This window comes from Sander lucioperca, chromosome 12, assembly GCF_008315115.2.
Source record: "Sander lucioperca isolate FBNREF2018 chromosome 12, SLUC_FBN_1.2, whole genome shotgun sequence".
NCBI classification, from domain to species: Eukaryota; Metazoa; Chordata; class Actinopteri; order Perciformes; family Percidae; genus Sander; species Sander lucioperca.
This window is the reverse complement of record NC_050184.1, coordinates 29872122-29886514: the sequence shown is the minus strand read 5'-3', so window position 1 is coordinate 29886514 and position 14393 is coordinate 29872122. Positions and strand designations below refer to the sequence as shown.

Genomic DNA, 14393 nt, shown 5'->3' with positions numbered 1-14393 from the left:
TGAGGTTTGTAGATCCCCCTGGGTAACGAGGATTTTGTCTCTGGAAAGATATGGTTTTTCAATGCTGTAAGCACAACAAAAGACATTCTTACTCCTATTGTTGCTGTTATGTGTGGACAACAAAAGGGAATTTATAATGCATCCATGTCACATGCAATCCATATTGTTAACTATGCAACATTAAATTGCTGGGAAATGTATTCATGCATGAAGCACATGTGATTTATGTGCAAGCATCCACCAAAACAATTGCCACATCTTGTTGTTTACCAATTAAAAACATTGCTGTTGACTTTGCTGAGCTCTACCAAACACATTCAGATCTGCTTTAAGAACTAATTTCCCATCATTTTTCCTATTAACAAAACACTTCCACCATTTTGGCTGACCAGACCTATCTTATGTGCTTTTAAAACACTTAACAAAAGTGAGGTAAAACAAAACAAAAGAGCACTCTGCTTTAGACTCACTGACGTTGTCCATGTCAGGATCTGACGCCTCCATTAACCCTGACTAGTTGATTAACTGTGAGAACAGTACACAGGCAGGTAATGTATTCACTGAGTCGATGGCAATGTCTTTTGCACTGTCTGCTCAGGTAATCCGTTTAGGATGAGACATGCTGTTAGGAGGCAAGTAACTGGCTGGATGCATTTGCTGCTGTAATGGACTGCTTTTGTTATCAAAAAACATTTTGTTCCTTGGTTCAAATTGCATCTAGTTTTATACATCACTTCATGGCTTCAGAGAAAATTAGAAGATTGATGTAAACCGTGTTATCCTCGTTATCCAGCCATTACCTGTCTCCTGCACAGCTGATTGAACCGTAAATAGAAAAAACACTGATTAAAGCCAAAGTTTACATAGGGTTTATCTAGAACACTCTAAGCACAATTTAAACTAATTTCTGTTTGTATAAAAGTAAGTTTCACACTCACATTGGGCATACAGTAATTACCATCTTTCCCTAATTAAATATACTTAACTAAAGTTTTTTTTCCCCCCTTGGCTGCTTAATTACTTATAGAGAGGAATGTTTTCTGAAAAGGTTTTTGCTCTCATATCTTGCGTGCAGTATATACAGTATCTAATATTTTTTTCAGAAATAGTCAAAATACAACTGTTGAGAATATTGCTCTTGTGATTCACACATGTTGGATAAATCTGTACAGCAAGAATTCATCGCTTCATGTTTTCCATTCAAACACAAATAAAGATATAAGTGGTTTCATGTTTCTCCTGAGACACATAACGGATTATTTGACACGATGGAAACTAAACTATTTCAATCACCAGTATCTATTTGATTTCCGACCATAACAATGACGGAATTCATAGAAAGTAAAATTTGTTATGCTCATTCACAGCTATTGATTTCTCACACACAAACTGCACTATCATTTAAATCTAATGGCACAACACCTTTGAATGACTTTGGAACAAGTCCATCCACTCACTGTATGAATCCCTGTGTCGATACTACTCAGTTTTAAGTAATGGTCATGCTCCAGCAGGGGTCAATGGGATCTTGTGAGTTTTACCATCTGTAATGTTGACTTTGTAGTCTCATTGAGACACATAAGACAGTAAATCTGGGGTCAAACAAAAGACAGCAGGTTGTAATATAAAGAGTAATGAATCCTCTCCCTGATTTAGAAAGTCATGCAAGACAAAATAAGGAATGTGACATTGTTAATGTGATTAAACTGCCACTGTGTTGACATTTCATTTACTGCGAATCTGCAGTGTTGTGAGCTGCCAGAGGCTCACAACACTGCTGAGGCTGTGGATCATGTCTCATTTTATAGTTTTATCGGGGAGCCCAACAGGGTAGAGATCCCCACCCTGAGATGATATCATGGTATATGAAAGTACTAAAAGTAGCTTGAGATGGGAAACTGCAGCATCCTTCGCTATGACCCAGGAGCCATACTGTATATGTGAAACAGTGTTCAACTGTAAAATACATTATTATCTATGTATAGTTGTCTTGAAAAACATAATTCTGTCGAGCAGGTGCACTACACATTCTTGTAAATATAACAAAGACTTTCCGCTCAAGAAAAGAACCGCATCACCAGTTTCAGCATTTGATTAAAAATGACATATGTTTACATGTAAGTGAGAAAGGGGGAAATAGTGTGGTGCTGTTACAAAGCCACAAAGTCTGCAGAGGTTGGACTACATGGATACGCGATACCGCTGTTTGCTTTGTTTAAATAAAAATAAGACTCTTACACAACAAGGATTTTTGGCAACTTTCATACTTTTTGTTTTTAAGTCCTCCAACTTGTCGTTTGTCCGACACACAGAAGTGCTTTCTGATCTGATGCCAAGACATCATTTGTCTGTTCCTTCCAAAACCATTACCAACTACTGTTAAAAATATATCAGTTTAATGATGTGACAACATTATGGATAGGGTTTGGTTAAGTTTAGGCACAAAAACCGTTTGGGTGACACAGGAATCATCATGGTTTTGGTTCAAATAAATACTGTACTTAATGGTTAGGGGACCTATTGTGGTCATGGTTAAAAATGGACTCTTGGTTAGAAAAACGTTGACTTCCTCATTTGCTTCCGTCATAATTACTACAGCCACGATAAGGCTTTCTCACTTGAACAAAAAACATACAATATTTCGTTTGGGGGCACTTGCTGAATGACTGATGGCGTCATTTTTCTTGGGATGAGAAACTGCATCCAAAGTGTTACAGCTACAAACAATGTCCAAATATACAAACACAATATACAACACTCTAACATTATTATTATTGAGGCCCACGTTGAATTCCACATTCACACATAAAGTACTCAAATACTTCAGGGGTAGCCTGAAAGCGCGAAACCTTCATCTATAATGTATCACAACTAAGATCAGAAAAGACTACCATCAAGATGTTACATCAGAGACCAAACTGGATGTTTAAGTGTGTAACAAATGGTATTATATGAGGCAGATCAGCGGTGACTAATACAAAGGACCTCAGGATACAAAACACTACTTCAACGTCAAATACAAAATGCTGCTTCATGAGAACAAGATTTTATTTAGAATCTGTGGCTGAGTAGCCGCGTGAGAGATGACTATTATTCTTTTATATTACTATTCTTATTGCTGTTATTGTCCGGACTGCTGAACACAGCTACGTGCCTCCTGGTGCAATGTGTAGAAAGATTAGACTGAATTTAAGCATTCAAACTGCCCACACTGGCATAGATTGAATTATTATTTATACACCATTTCATAACAAGAATTTAGAAGATTATCCTCAGAGAACGAGTCAGAGGGTAGGGATGTTTACAGTTTGCCACTATTACGTAATAGTCATCAAAAGTTTAATATCAACACGTCAACTTTTTGAGAAATCAATAGAAATATGTTCCAATTCTGTGCTGTACACATCCAAACACTGACTTTCAGACAAGGTAAACATGTCAGGAAATGAGCCATGTTGTCACACCAGCTTGAAGATGCTGGATCAATACCCAGGTGTGTGTTTGTAATGGAAGGTCTTCAAATCTTGATAGCTTAATGATTGCAGGTTAAGGAAACAAGGTGATGGGTTGGTGACAAGTAGACAGCTAGTCTGTAAGGATTTATTGTTTTTTTACTGAGTGGGGAAGCTTTTGAGACGATAATTAGCCTGCAAATGAGAATTGATCCCCCTGTGCCAGCTGCTAATGTCAATGTGTACAAATATTTGGAGAGCATGCATGATTGGCTTTTGTAATCTGTCTCTATATTTGCAGCCAGTCTCATTGGACACTGGTTTTAAATATCAACTGACTTCATAAAATGGCAGCTGCTGTAAAGCCATGCAAATAGTCTCTTTCCTCGATGGCAGTGCTCCACCTTTGCACTGCTGTAGAAACTAAAGGCTGGAAGTGCTTAAGGGAATCATAATAGAAGAAAATGTAAACAAATTCATGAGACTAGTGGGACCATCTGGTGTGAGAACATTCGAAATGTATACTGGAGCTTGAGAAATCAAGAAGCAAAGGGTCTGAATGTTTTTAAACAGCTTAGCAAATAGGAATAGATTAATAGTGTGCTGCCACTGCCTCCTCTCATCTTTGAATGTTGGCATACATTAGCTGTCACAGTTACTGAAACCATTTCATTTATGTCTCTTTTTTGTGTCAGCTCTTTTTTTATATCCATCTGTATTTTGAAATAGGAAAACAACTTAATAAGGTTTTTCTTGGCACTTCTCTAAAGATCAAGACTTTTCTAAATGAAAGGATAAGCACATATTCTTGAGTTAATTAATGCCATACTCACCGCATGGATCCACAGCTTAAAAGAAAACAAAACAAATGATATCTCTGTTTAAAATATATGTCAATGCATTTGGGTGAGTTTATGTTAATCAAGGAAGGAAAACCAATGCAATTAATGTACAAATTCATCAGTAGAATTTCCTGACACCAGTACTATTCTCATGAAATCATCCTGGTGCTACACCTATAGTAAGTGCTGCACATTGATAGAACTGTAAAAAATCATGGTGGTGTTGTCTCAATTCACAGAGTTTATATTTGTTTAATTAAAAGATGTGTGGCATTCTAATTAAACATCACTAAAAGCTAAATGTACAGTAGCTAGTGCTTGGTATTTTTTGTTTGTTATAGCAGGTATGACTATCAGCCTGGTGGGTAGATTGTAGACAATACCCTCATAAACAGTATCAGTACAATATCAGTGCGAGACTCCTACCATCAGCCTGTTGTTGTTGGTTTTAAAGCAGCCATATTATGCTCATTTTCAGGTTCATAATTGTATTTTAAGGTTGTACCAGAATAGGTTTACATGGTTTAATTTTCAAAAAACACCATATTTGTGTTGTACTGCAGTGCTCTCTCTCACTGCTGCAGATCCTCTTTCAGCTGGTCTCTGTTTTAGCTACAGAGTGAGACCTCTTTTCTTCTTCTTCTTCTGTACTATCTTTGATTGCACTGCACATGCCCAGTAGCTCAGATGTAGATCATGTCAGCTAGCTAGCTCCATAGACAGTAAAAGAAAGGCTGTTTCTACAACTTTGGTCAGCTACAAGGCAGGATTAGCTGGGAGACTTCTAAATGAGGGTGCACATGTAAGTAGTTCTTTTGTAGATTATGGTGAACTTGTGTGTGTTGTAGCAGTGCTTTGCTATTGAGAACGAGGTAGCATGCTAGCGTTAGCATGCTAGCGTTAGCCATAGCGTTAGCATGCTAACGCTACGAGCTAATGTTGCGGTTAGCCTGCTCGTTTCGGCTTGTGACGTCACACGATTTTGAACAGCTCACCCGGAGACTGAAGGCAGGACACATTCAGAAACCGTATCTCACTCTAAACAGCATGGGTGGATTTTTTTCAAAGTTTGTATGTGTGTGGAAGCACCAGAGACACAACATAACACCCCAAATCCCAGAAAAAGTGATTTTTTCATAATATGGGCACTTTAAGCACGTTTTTACCATGTTAGTTAGTTAATAGTTTTCACTTGTTCAGTGAATTATATATATTGGATGGATTGGCACAAAACGTAGTACAGATGTTTATGGTTCCCACAATGTCAATTGTAGAAGTGTTGTCAGAGATGTTCACAAGTCATTTTTTGGAAGTCCAAGTCGAGTCTCAAGTCTTTGAGGGGCAAGTTCAAGTCAAGTCTCAAGTGTCTGGCCATCTGATCTGTCCCTCTCCAATAGCACATTTTTTTAGCCTTGGTGAATTCTGTAAACATGTAGATGGACATGGGAAATTATTTTGCTTGCCACTAATAAAATCTGCATAAAACTGACATACTGTATGTGTAGTGTTCTGTGGGGGAATAGCTAAAGTAATACTAAACATTTCTATCATGTTTTTTTTCTGAAATAAAATGTGGGCACTGCAGCCAAAAGTGGATGTGAACTTGTGACGGGAAAAATATCACGTATGCTTTAATGGAGCTATCTTAATTTTGTTACATCCAGAACTTATGCCGCGTTCTATTTACCTCGGAACTCAGATTTTCCGAGGTCAAAGTCGGAAACACGCCCCCTGACCTCAGATTTCCAAGCTCGGAACTCGGACAACCTCGCAGTAGCCCGAGTTCAAAATCCAACATGGCTGCCCCCTGTATCAACAGTTGTGAAAGCTGCAGTAACATAAAGTTATAAGCACTTCTGTCTTATTTGTGTCACTAAATCAGTCGTTCACACAGGCATGGTCAACTTCTATCTGTGGACATGTTTTTATGCTGTTTGCATGCACAAAAAACGGCGTAATGCGTTGTTATCAACTGGTATTGCTAACAATAGCTAACCGGGCTAGAGCTAATGAAAACAATGAAAATCCGACTTTTAAATGGAACGCATTCAACTCGGGTATGACGTCATTCCCAGCTCCGGCTTCCGAGTTCCAAGGTAAATAGAACCCGGCATTACATTGGGTCTCCAACTTAGGACATCGTATAGTCTAATCTTCTGCTACTTAACACATCCCTCTAGCCCTCAGACCTGGTGAAATATTAACCTAAGTCTGTCACATCATATGGATACAACTATAAAAGTCCTGAAATACAATTTGCCTGTTCCCAGCTTTAGCACAACACTTTGCGATGGTTAGCTTGACACCTGTGACGATATATGCTAAATTTAACGTCTCTTTCACATTAGCAAGTGACTGACCTATCTGGGTGCATTTTGAGATGCCTGATGAAGTTTGATGTTGTTGATCCGGCATTATTTATCACACCTTGCATGTAGTTGTTCGCTTACTGCCACTGTTTACGAAGTTATTGAAAGCAAAACTAATGACAAAAGGCACAACTCCGGGAGGACTTGGTGTCGCCATCGTCAATGCATTTTTTTATATGTGAGTGTGCACACATAGGCATTGCACATGCGTTACGTTGCACATTATGGCAAAGGGCAGGGGACATGCAGCTCGTCATACGTTTCCCAAACGTATATGCGCCAATAAAAGAAAATAGAAATACATGAATAAATTTAGATTTAAAAAGCAATAATTGCATGAAAACAGGTTGTTGACAAGTCTCGAAGCTCGAGTCCGAGTCAAGGCTGAAGTCTTTTGGGTCGAGTCGCAAGTCAAGTCTGAAGTCACTGTTTGTGCGACTTAAGTGCGACTTGAGTCCGAGTCTCAGACTTGAGTCCCCATCTCTGGTTGGTGATCTCTAAACTTTTCCTCTAGTACCATCATCACGGCAAAATTTTAATGTGTCCAATGACCAATGGTTACAACTAAATACAAGCTGTAATTTGTGTTTAGTGATAATTCACGAATGTTAGCATGCTAGCACGGTAAGCAAAGATGTCGAACATGGTAAACACATCTGCTAAATATCAGTATGTTGTCATTGAGCATGTTAGCTGTAGACTCTAAGTGTTGTTTTTTCTGAATGCAGTAGAGGAAGAAATAGCAAAATATGTTGTGAAAAGTGCCACAATTACAGTCTTTGCTCACATCAAATATGGAATAAAATTTAGATTTTTGTCCTTACTGGGGCATGAAAACTAGAACCTTTATACTGGTTGTCCCCTTACACTATCACAGTGCTTAACACAAAACAAAATGTTATAAGTTTATATAGAATCAATTTGCTCCAGTTCTTTCAAAATTATAGCTTGAATGTTGTGTTTTCATGGTAAATTCCAACTGCCTCTGACCAGAAAGCGAGTCCCTTTGTGTAACACAGCAATGACTCATGGGAGCCTCCATGTTGTCTCATGGAAGGTTGGATGATGTCCAAGCTGCTTAGCCTGAAGGCGGCCAAACTTTTTCTTTCTGTCCCCACTGCAGGTTAGGCTCAGGATATCAGCTGACATTAGGCTGACAGAACAATCCCTTTAATATCTCGCGCAACTTTACAGTGGCCGTATGAAATCTTTTATTATATTGACCTTTTCTTGCTCGTATGTTTTATATTTATTATTAAAGAGCAGAACACATAAACTGCTGTGCTGAAATGATTAAATAACTGAGCTTTCATCTAATTTTCCCCAGCTGACACTGTCACTTTGACTGCTCAAGCTGAATAAAAATAAAAATCACAATCAATACGGACACTGTCACAGCACCATTGTTTACTTCTTATTTAAGTCTGCTTGAACTACTCAACGTTTTCTGTTTTCTTTGTGGCATCAAGCCTTTGTTTAAGTCTGAGTACATTTTAAGCGGCACAGCCTCAACACAGCAGGACAGTGATGGATTGTTGGGTTGATGGTGAGATTATGCAGGTGAGACACCTCCAAGCCTTTAATCCCACGCTCTTTTCAGGGAAACTATGTGATGGCTGTGCTCTGTGTGTTTTGTTCTGAAGATGCAATTCCTTTTTTTAAACTTTTAAAAAGCCAGAGCAGGGTACCAGATGCATATCTAAATGTTCGAGATTGGAGAATTGCAACCACTGTGGGGACGTGACAGCTTTAGCACAGAGAACATAAGCAAATCCTGTAAGTATTTATGTTGTGCTCTGCGTTGTCTCTCCTGCTTTGAGAATTTCACAGCAATGCTCAGCCGAATTAAATCACACATTTAAAAAAAGAAAAGACATTTTCCCCTTCTGGCAGCATCCCCTCAGTAGGCCTGCTAGTGCACTAATTAAATGCCACAAATTAATTTGAGTGAAACCTAACATATCTAGAAAGAGAATGCACAGGAGGAGACAGCCACACAGAAGCTTTTTGTCACTGTGCTTGGTGATTACCAGCAGTGGTACGGATTGCCTGCAGAGGGATTTGGAAACGGCAGGAGAAAGGGGATAAAATAGTGCCAAGAATAAAAAACAAGGCTTTGGGCAGCCTTCCCTCATGACTTTCCTGAGAATTGACCGCCCGGGCTTGGTGGGTCAAATGAATTGAGTCGGAACTAATCCTGAACTAAAGGAGCTGCTTCTTTGTAGCCAGAGCATGGTAGATGGGGGACGTCTGCAATCTGGGGTCGAGAGACACGGCTTGATGGATTTGGTCTGCCTAGCTGTAAAAGTCGAGTTGAGGGGCACAGATAAAACCATAGAAGCCCACTGATCTGTGAACACACTGAAAACAATTGTTTTCTGCTTGTTTATAAGGCATCTTTTTTTTATTCGCCCCTGTTTGTTCGTGTTGGACTAGTCTTGCTTTGCCAGACCTTCCTCCACAGCTCTGCGGAGGAGGGTCAGGCTAGTCCACACAGCATTCCGGGATGGGAGAAAAACGTTATGTGGTTTATTGGCATTTCTTTAAACTAATCACAATCGGCATGGGCAGCGCTAAGCACCAGACAGAGCCCCGGTGCTGCTGCAAAATAGCCTCGGGAAGGAACTTGTTTTGGTGGAACATGTGTACGTTCAAAAGTTGTTTTAGTCGTGCAAGAGAAAACTCACTTGGACAGATAGTCTAGCTAGCTGTCTGGATTTACCCTGCAGAGATCTGAGGAGCAGTTAACCATAGTCCTCATAAATCCACCAGAGTTTAAAGCAGCCATATTATGCTCATTTTCAGGTTCATAATTGTATTTTAAGGTTGTACCAGAATAGGTTTACATGGTTTAATTTTCAAAAAACACCATATTTGTGTTGTACGGCAGTGCTCTCTCTCACTGCTGCAGATCCTCTTTTCAGCTGGTCTCTGTTTTAGCTACAGAGTGAGACCTCTTTTCTTCTTCTTCTTCTGTACTATCTTTGATTGCACTGCACATGCCCAGTAGCTCAGATGTAGATCATGTCAGCTAGCTAGCTCCATAGACAGTAAAAGAAAGGCTGACTTCGGTCAGTTACAAGGCAGGATTAGCTGGGAGACTTCTAAATGAGGGCGCACATGTAAGTAGTTCTTTTGTAGATTATGGTGAACTTGTGTGTGTTCTAGCAGTGCTTTGCTACTGAGAACGAGGTAGCATGCTAGCGTTAGCATGCTAGCGTTAGCATTAGCGTTAGCATGCTAACGCTACGAGCTAATGGTTGCGGTTAGCCTGCTCGTTTCGGCTTGTGACGTCACAAGCCGTGCCGATTTTGAACAGCTCACCCAGAGACTGAAGGCAGGACACATTCAGAAACCGTATCTCACTCTAAACAGCATGGATGGATTTTTTTCAAAGTTTGTATGTGTGTGGAAGCACCAGAGACAAAACATAACACCCCAAATCCCAGAAAAAGTGATTTTTTCATAATATGGGCACTTTAAAATTCCAACACAAAGAAAGCGTAAGGTAACGGACATCCGGCCGAAAATACTGAAATCCGGTGGAATTTTCTGCGGCAACGGAGCAATCCCAGAAGTGGAACGTAGCAGATATAGTAGACTAGTGTTGGACTGACTATCCAGGTGTGGGTTTCAGGGAATGCGTTGCGTGAATTAATGTAGTGTAGTGTGCACCAAATTACACTTAGCACAGAATGGGACTGAGCGCAGAATCAATTCTCCTGTCCGGACCTCTCTCTCTCTTCAATTACCAAACAGTTCCTTGTTGAGGCTCTGTGAAGGTGACAGTGCACACCTTGGGAGCACTGTCCAGCTGTGAAAAAGCACTAACAATTCAGAGTGTAGCATCTAGCTGTACTACACTCTCAGGCAGTGGGGTCCTGGGACCCCCAGGGGCCTTGAAGGAGTTCCAGGGGGTCCCCAACAAAAAGGTAAATCATTTATTTTCACTATAATTTCATCCATAAGTAACACAATGACAGATTGTATGACTATTCTGCTGATGGGTTTCATTCACTTTCTGTAATAAAACATCTAAAGGCAGTTACAGACCAACCAGACGGCCGACCGTTGGCAGAAAAGGCAGTTGGACTGATCAGTCTCCCCGAGTTGGTAAAAAATAGTGCCTCGGAACACACCAAAGCGACGAGACGTAATACGTCTCCATAACAGCAGGCGGCGCTAATCTGTATCGTCGCCCAACAATGAAAACCGGCAGCTGATTAGACGAACGCGTCACATAGGTTTGTTTTCTCCGGAAATTCAAAGACAGACTGTTATGGCGGCTTGTTCAGAATACGATCTCATATTGTACTAAAATAGTTCACTGAAATGTGTTTCTGAAAACATTTTAAGCGAGAAATAGGCCATGCAGTTGCTGAATCTGTCTTCATTTCAGATCAACAAAGGTCAGTTTAAAAGATTTTCGTCAGATTTTGAGAGGCTTAGTCACGCTCATTCCGCTCGCCGTTTCCGGGTGAGTCCCAACTGCCCTGTCTCCAACTGAGCATGTCAGGTCGGCCAAAATGAAGGCCAACGGCCCCTCGGATGGACGACGGCACAGAACACACCCAACAGACTCGAGTCACCGACCTCGCCAGACTGTCCAAGGGCCGATTATCGGCCCGGTGTGTAGCTGCCTTAAAAGCAAAAATTCTATCAGGGACAAAGTCTTATCAGATGGGGGTCTGTGGTCTAATTTGTGTCAGTTTAGGGGTCCTTGATGTGAAAAAGTTTGAGAACCACTGCTCTAAGGAACTTAAGTCCCATTGAACAACAATAATTACTTCAAAATGTGCCCTACTTATGTTGTGATTATTGTGAGTTAGGGGACATCTGACCACACTGTAACTTCTTAAAAGGTCAGGTGGTTGAACCTTTGCAGTCATAAAGCCATCAGACTTCTAATGGAGTCCACTTGTCCGTTAAGTTAGAAGACATCGTACAATTTAAAGCTGCACTCTTCGATATTGTAATGACTTTGTAATGTGCAAGGGGTTGCGTGCCGTGAAGAACTCGTCTCATCCAGCTTTATGAAGCGTTTTAGCATTTTTCAGTTCAGTGTTTTGGTTTAAGGGCATGAAACTTTACTGTTTTGATTAAGTCTTATCGCTTTCATCAACTGCTGGACATGAGCAACAGGCAACTGTTTTCAGCAAAAAGCAACAAAAAACACAAAAAAACTTGGAAAACACTGTATGCCTAATCAGTACAAAACAGCAGAGTAAATTAACTAGCTGGTGAAGATAGTGGAGCATTTAGCAGCTAAATAGACACACATTTCCCCAAACTGGGATAAAAGAAGTGTGAATATTGGACTTGCATTTGTTATGTCACCAGTAAACTCTGCTCCAAATGATGCTAATGTTGCTCTGTGTCTGCATGCGATGTGTAAATAGGCAACTGTTTGCTAACACATTAAACATAACTTTATGTTTTATGGCTAACAACTAGTCAGGCCTTAACAAAACAGTGGACTTCATCTACAGTGTGTAGATTCACAGCAACATTTCACACACAACCTGCTGCTAAACTTTTATACAGGTCTGAAATTATCTCAAAGTGATGTTTACCCTAATGGCTAGATTGACCATGAACAAGTGAAAGTAAAAAAACAGATGCGTGCATATCCTTTAAAGCTTTCAGCGTTTCTTCTCTGTAGGCTGATGGGGTAATCAAATAAGAGCACTGCCTCAACACAGTGTAATGTTGAGGGGGAGTAAGGCACTGTGCCCAAGGGCCTCTGCCTCTGTTTCTAATGAGGGAAGAGTGAGGCGGATGCAAGGTCTCTTCTTCACAGACAGCACAACAGGCAACTAGTTAACCTTCTTCTTTCTGCTCAGCATATACCTAGCTACCACCTCTGCTCTCCTCACTCCATCTGCCTCCACAGTTCCAAGCTCACTCCTCCACACAGGAAAGACTTAGTCCTGCAGACTGACTGTGCCTGCTTGAACCTAATTTAGAGAGTTGCCGTGCGGAATTTGCCCAGACTACCCCCCTCTTTGTCTGAACGCTTATGCTTGTCTCAGCAAGTCAACTTCGATACCTGAAACACAGTGCATGCTCCTGCAGTTTCTGACCGCTGCAGCAATATCCCTCAAGCCAGTCAGGGTTAGCTGTTTTCAGTGATGTAAGATGTAAAGCCTGAGGCTTTAATTACACTCACTCTGTCTTGAGTATCATAAGCAACCAGCCATTTATTACCACAAGGGCTGGTGCACTTTGCTCTGCTTATGTAGCAGAATAAAAACCCAACTGATGAGAACAGACCAATAGCTGAACCTAGTGATGACGGGGATGCAGAGAGGGAGCTTTCAACCCCAATCCCTGGGCGTAAATTACATAATAACTTAGTAAAATATTCATGACACACCATTGGGACGGAATCCTGCCTGCTCTGAAGTGCTGAGCAAACACTTCGCCCTTAGCCACTAACTGTGAGGATAAGGAAAAAGCCCAAAAGTAAGGAGCTGTAAAACAATTGCAAGCATGAAGCCAGTAACAGCCAGGAAACAAATTATTTCCCTCATAAGGATGGCAAGCAGAGTTAACAGCATGTCGTTAACAGCCCTATCGCCACAGCACTGTGGAGTAAGGTCTGGCTACACCACACATACATTCTGGGATAGGAGAAAAAAAACGCTCTGGGTTGTTTGCATTTCTTTAAACCAATCACAATCGTCCTGGGCGGCGCTAAGCTCCGGACACAGCGATGCTGGCTCTGCAAAATGGTCTCAGGAAGGAACTTGTTTTGGTGGAACATTTGCACTCCGCAAAAGAAAATGCCACATACAATATTAAAGGAGAATTCCGGCCAATTTTTACATTAATCTTGATCGCTACAAGCGTCCCCTGAGCTAAAACGGCAGTTGTCGGGGCAAGTTTTAGAGTGCCTTTGTGCCTCTTAACAGACACAAAATGCAATTAATATGTCTGAGCCACATGAACAGGGCCCTTTCGTGTCAACAAGATGCGTTTTCAACTCAGACATTGTTTAAATTCACCTACCCTGTCTTGATCCTGCCGGTGGATAGCTTGACCTGTTAGCTGCTAGCTGTTAGCTGCCGTCCGTGATAAATGTGTTCAGCCAGGGTTTTGTAAAAAATCACCACGCAGCAGTTCCGTGTGTATTTGTAGCTCATCCATTTTGTGTGTGATCGATCTGGTGTTGGTGAGTAGGAGGCTTGTCAGTGTCGATCTGTGTGGTAGCTAGTTCCCTTTGCAGGCAAGCAGCCTTCGTCCCCCTCCCGCAGCCAACAAAAATCCCCCGAGCGTCCGGTGGTCTGGTGGATGTCCTGCATAGGACAGATCATGCCTTCGCAACGTAACATTTAGATTATTTCCCCCTAAAAAATAGGTAATTGAGCACTGTAGTGGTTATGACCATATCGGTGACTATGTAACTTGCACACATAGAATGTATATAAGAATGGACCAACAGATCCCGTTGCTCTGGACGGAGACCAGTGAAGGCCTTTAGAAGCACCTTTCCGGTGAGCGCTGAGCGTTACTGCGCAGCCTCCAACTGAGAGAAACGATGTAAATGTGACGTGAGCAACGTGTCTGAAAGTTGGAAGTCTTCTGGTAGCTGTGCCAAGAGAAATCTCAATCATTCCCAATCTTGCAGAGACGGAGAGTGTAGGTATATGTAAGGAGATAACATGGACACAGGCTAATTATTGCTAACTAAAATGCTAGTTAACATTAGTAATTAAACTTAAACAGCT

At 41.0% G+C, this 14393-nt stretch overlaps 1 protein-coding gene across 2 annotated transcripts in view; it reads right to left on the bottom strand.

The window, feature by feature from the left end:
• Positions 1 to 14393, bottom strand: part of LOC116062114 (metabotropic glutamate receptor 4-like) — a 219031-nt gene that overhangs the window by 140455 nt on the left and 64183 nt on the right. The gene's annotated exons all lie outside the window — the stretch shown is intronic.